The sequence below is a fragment of the Melanostigma gelatinosum genome (assembly GCF_949748355.1).
Source record: "Melanostigma gelatinosum genome assembly, chromosome: 1".
NCBI lineage: Eukaryota > Metazoa > Chordata > Actinopteri > Perciformes > Zoarcidae > Melanostigma > Melanostigma gelatinosum.
Window position 1 is genome coordinate 18,075,149 of NC_136634.1, and position 6,000 is coordinate 18,081,148.

Consider the following 6,000-nt stretch of genomic DNA (forward strand, 5'->3'; position numbering starts at 1 on the left):
CATCTTGTGGCACTATCACTTATGAAGGAAGTGTCAGGCAGAATTTGGCTTTGACTGCCGTGCCAACTCCATTTACCTGGGTTTTACAGCGTGCCCCTTGACTTTGCCATGTGTGGAGAATCACTAGACGCTGGTGATGGGCAGTAATTCCCTTGCCTATATGAGTGAGTGATCAGAATTCATATTAGCATCTTTACACGCTGATGGCAGCCTGTCACTCCAGGTGCCAAGTGGTCTCCTTGGACTGCAGTCAGTCACTCAGGGAGGAAGCACTGCAGCGACCCATTTTTATCCTGCTGGAGAGGGAAACAAATGCTTTGTTCTATTAGTTTCATCTGAAATACAGAAAATAATATTTATTTGAGTGACATAGATTTTAGGACAAATCCCTTCTGCTTTGGTATAAAAAAAATCATATTTCATGGAGCTATGTCTCCATTCCTGTGCTGTGTATGTTTCCAGTATGGACATCCTTTTTTATGCATTTTCAAAGCATTTCAGTACAGCTTTCGATGTACATTTTCTATTAGCAGCCTCTGATTCTGTTCTATTGGTTTCTCTGTCTGTAATTCCATGAGATTAATGACACTGTCACATACTTGTGAAGCGTCCTTAACTAAGATTCAGCAGCATAATGTCCACTCCGTCTTTGTTTCATTTTTTCCCATTCAAAAGGCATTCCAATCAGCATTAGGCCATCTTGAATCCCTCCTCGTTCTGGCTACTGCGCAGCAATGGTGCCAGTATTGGAGGGGGAATGTTTTTGCCAAACAGATGGAAAAGCATCACTGTGTTGCACACACACACACACACACACAGACACACACATACTTCCCTCTTGGTGATTTCACGGCCTGCATTGACATTCAGCCATTCATTACAAAGTGAATTAATGTGCCAGAGTTGCAGTTTCCCCTTAAAAACAGATGTTGCCGGAACATCTAATTAAGCGACACACCAAATCATTGCCTCTCGGTCATCGCCAGCCATTTCACTTCTGTGTAGGAAGGTCCCTTTTCAGAGGCATCTCAACATACTGTACAGTGAAGCTGTATCTCATCTGCATCGGGCTAGGTAGGTGTTGTGGCTGCGACCTCGGTGCCCAATAACCTAAATCACCATTTAAATTATTCACACAATAACGACACCGGAGCACTCCATTATGAACATTATTGCTGAGAAATGGGCTCGGCTGAGGTGAAGGATGAGTCTTATCTTTCGCTGTCAGTCGGGGCATTAGTCATAGTAACGGGTCCCTCAGACCTGTGTTCGGGGTTTTCATAGCGCTTTACACAGCAGATTGATCACAGATCACTAGCTGATGTCAACGTCCTAACAATGAGATGAGATGACCGTCTTAAGCTGTTCAGCTTCAGTATTGTAATTTGAGATCTGGATGATGCAGTGTGTGGATATAGGCATGTGATCTGTGAGACAGTGTCAGTTTAATCTAAACTATATGCTGTCAAAATTGTGCTGAATTCACAACTGTGGCGTTAACATCATACAGTTACTGTGGCTCGGGGAGTAAACGAAACTTCACAGACAGAACAAACTTTCCATTTGAGCCAAACAAGACAGAAGAACGGAAAGTGTTTTCTCTGTCATTGCTCTTTTTTCCCCCTCCGTCAAGAAGCCAAACTCAATTTATGTCAAACAAGGTTTAAAGGACCTTGGGATTAAAGCCATAAACTGGCTGCTGTCAGACCTGAAGCCCTGCGAACAATTTAGTGCCAAACTGGCGTTGTTCAATATAATTTCATATTATATCATGTCACGACACAGTGACAGCTACACATCAGCCCAGTCACAGCTGGTTTGCCCTGAAGAACTCCTCCGATGTCGGCTCCAATCGAAGCTGACTCCACTTTGCTCTGATCTGAAATGGGAAATCTATCTGAAGTACTCTGCGGGGAGCGGCTACAGCTTTTGGTAACGAATGCTAACAGGTCGATCAGGTAATGAGAAGAGATATTTGGGTGGGTGGGTGTGTAGTGGGGACGGGGACGGGGACTGGTGCTGTAATGGGCCTGCCAAAAGCCTTCACTGGCTCCATTATAACGGCTAGAGACAGTGCTAATGGAGTACTCACCTATACAGAGATACAAAGCAGCTACAGTGAAATCAACAGCATACGACTGGAGTGCTCCTCCTTTTTGCTGCAAATGTGTTTGCGATGCCAATTAAGCTCAGTCCTCTTTAAAGGCAGGCTGTCCGCGCTAATGCGGACACATTCATAAACACCGTTTATGTGTCAACATTTTTGCGTGAACACCTGCATTTTCAAATTGCTGTTTTGAATTCTGCCATCCACATGAAAATGCCAACACATCAGACAAATGTTTGAATCTCTCGCTATCGGGCTCATTCTGGCAACTTGAATAAAAAGCTCTCGGCAATTTCTGCCAAGCAGCTTTCCACCTTTTTAAAGTGTTGTGAAGCAAGCACGGGGAGGAGTGTGCCAGCAAGACCTTCAACAACAGAAACGTTTTTTTTAAATCACGTGGAAACCGTACCTAAGCCTTTTCAGGACAAGAGTGTTTTTAAATGATCCGTATGAGAGATGTATACGCTCACAGCAGAATAAGATGGATCTCATAGATCAGAATTGTCTTCTAAATTTGTTAAATATTAAATACACCACAAGATCTGACATTTGCGCTGGACAAAAACAGCTAAATGCCCGCCATGTTCCTGAAAAAAGCAAGTGACGTCATCCGCCGCTTACATCTGGCATGGCCCCGTCTTCTTCTTCTGCTGAGATTCAATGGCAGTTGGCATCTATAAATGTCTTATTATATCTCCATCATGTTCCTCAATGTAGTGCATGTGTGAAAAGTGAGAATCACTAGCGGTACCTGAAAGGTTATCCCAGTAATTTAAAAGGCCTTTACCCAGCACTCATTTTAAAGTCCTTTCAAAACCTGACACTGTTCGTCGCTGTTGCTATCTGTGAGTCCCTTTAAGTTGAACCTCTAGAGCAGAGAGCGATAGAAGGGATATGACGCTGTGGCAGCAGAAGGACGATGGGACAATTAGTACAATCGGAGGAGAAGGCAGAGAAGGAGAGTGACATAGGGAGGGTGAAACCTCCACGTGTTTGATGGTGATTGCAGACATCACTAACACAAACAATGAGGCGGCGCACGACAACATCTCCGGCATGACGAGTGTGTTTGTGAAGGCTGTCCTCACACAACGAAATGGCACTTTGAATCATCCTCACACGGCAAACGTGTACGCATAATGACACGCACAAACACATCTAAACACACGTGCACGCACAAATAGATTTCACTTCACATTTTCCAGCCTGATGTCATATAAAGTATGCAACTACAAGAGGTGGGGAGACACGGGGTCACTTTGTAGGAGGGGGGGGGGGGGGTACGGCTTGTTTGTCCATTGATATACGAGCGCTCAAGGGAGATGCATACATGCAGGTGTTGGAGAAAGATGAGCACGTGTGTAACATGTTTAAAAAAAACTCTGCTCAGTCTGCTCTACTCCTTCCTCTCTCCAACTTCGCTCACTGGTCTATGGCCATTCCACAGCACAATCCTTTCACTCCCCTTCCACTTTAGGGCAATGTGATTCTGCACAGTGGAAGTGGAAGCTCTGGCACATCCAGGACCGGGGATCAGTGAGCGGAGCAGACAGACCCCATGTGGCTAGCACGTTGAGAGGTGTTTCAAGACATGAAAGACAATGTGGTGGCTCCGGTTCTCATTGAGGTCCTCAAACAGAATCCACCGAGCCACTTTAATGTACAATTCAGAAGAGGAAGAAGTGGAGAAAGTACACAGAGAACTATTTCTGTGTACAATGTCCAAACCAGAGGACACCCAAAATGAATTGGATGTAATGTTTGCTGTCTCAGTGTGATATATGTCAGTTCAAAAGTTCTACAAAAGTCTCAGACACTGAAATATTTGTTTAAACAGTATTTATGACAGTGGCCCTGAGGGTGAAAGCAAGACATTTCACAAAACATAATGATATTCCCGATTACATAATTCAAGTACAGATAAAGAAAATAAAAACATCCTTCGGGAATTTTCAATAAAACTGGCTGAATTGAAAAACTCGGCTGATCTGTTTCCCATCAGGACTGTGTGGGTGTGATTTGAGCACATTTGATTGACAGTATCTCTACAACATCAGCAAACAACCCCCAAACATTTGAATAAATTCTGTTTTAAATGTAGCCAGAGAAAAGAGCACAGACATACAATACAGACACAGAAATCTCTCATATGAAATAACCAAAACTGTTGTTACTTAACTCGGAAAAATGTAGTAAATGTAGGACCTCATCACCAGCATGTGAAGGGGTTACAGTGTTAACATTGCGTCATAACCGGGCCGTGCGTTTTGGTGCATGCCTAATGGCCGGCGCTCTACACTACGCTCATACGATTTTGATGAATAAATTGAGAGTACCGTAAATTAATAAAATAACAAGAATAATGTGACAAAAGAAAGTCTAGGTTACTCATTTGAACAGGCTTCGAAATGCTCTACATGTGGAATTCAGGCTGAATAATCAGAACGACTTATTAAAATATGATTTGCTTCATATGATTTATGCTTATTGTACTTAATTCTTTATTGTGATGCAACCCATTGTTCTTTTGCTCGCTTTCTCAGCGCTTGTTTTGAATTACTGCCATATAATTTACTCTCACGGTTGTTGCTATTTGTGATTATTTCTCTCTCCACCTCTTTCACACGTGACTAAAGAGCAGTCAAATGTGATCACTGGAGAAAAAGGTCTGCCGCTTTTTCTTGCCCTTTCCACAGGGAGGTCAAAGTGCACAGTCCCCACACACAACAGCACCACTGGAGGTGATCATCAGTGCTCAGTGGAGCAGATGATGCGAGCGTGGGGCTTGAACTGCTTTGCGTCAGACTAGAGTGCATCGTGGTGCCGGGTTATAAGGATTAGGTTGTAGTTTGTTATTTGACTTGCAGTATATTGCACTCTTAGTTATTACCTCACAGTCCAGTGCTACCACACAAGCTGTCCTCTACCCCACGTCTCCTCCTCAGGTGTGGTCCTGCCAGATACAGACCATCAACTGTGCAATCCACCATATTCGGCTGCCAGGCTAATAAATGGCTTGTGTCAGAGGCAGTGTCAGTCTATTGGTTGCTCATTTTGAGTTTGTCGAGGGGTTGGAGTGGAGCTTTGCATTCTCCGCCGCTCTGCTCAGTGACTGGCAAAGTCCTGACTTTATTGATTTCTTTCTTCACTGCTCTTTGTCAAAATACCCAACTGCAGACCTTAAAGACCCCCGCCATTGCTCGACATCTGCAGCCACACACGACTCCTCTTCTAATGGTCGACTCCTGCACTTTGTTTCTTGAAGGGGGGGGGGGGGGGGGGGAGGAAGGGATGATAGGCTGTGTGAGCGGAAGATGATTGGAGAACACAATCTAAAGCCTCGGCAGCTCTCTCTCTCTCCCTCGTTTTTCTCTGTATCTCACTCTCTCTCTTTCCGTTCTGACACAGAGAAAATATTGTACACTGACTGGCTCCCATTGAATCCACGTTGTGATTCATCGCCCAATTTCAAACTGCCAAGCAGCTAAATTGCACCAGGTCTGCCAAAATTCATCCCAGGAACACGCAGGAGATGTGAAAAATTAAATGTCATCGTGGCACAGTGGAAAACTTTCACCTCTCATCGAGCAGAATATGCTCGCTTCATTCTGTACTGATGGATGATGGCCCGGGGCTATACTTAACCTACTTAGTAATGTCATGTACCGCAGAATGTGTTTACTTTTGAAAAATAGTGAGAAAACATAAACTCTATCAGAGCTTGACATCTACGCATTCTTCCTCCAAATAAAGTGGCTTTTTATGTTGATGCAGGAATGAATTTTCCCCCTCATCAGACTTGTTTGCTGTATATCATGTACTGAACGCTGGAGGTGTAAAATAATGTAGGCGAGATGAAAAGACAGATACTGTTTCTAACTAGTAAGGGATAT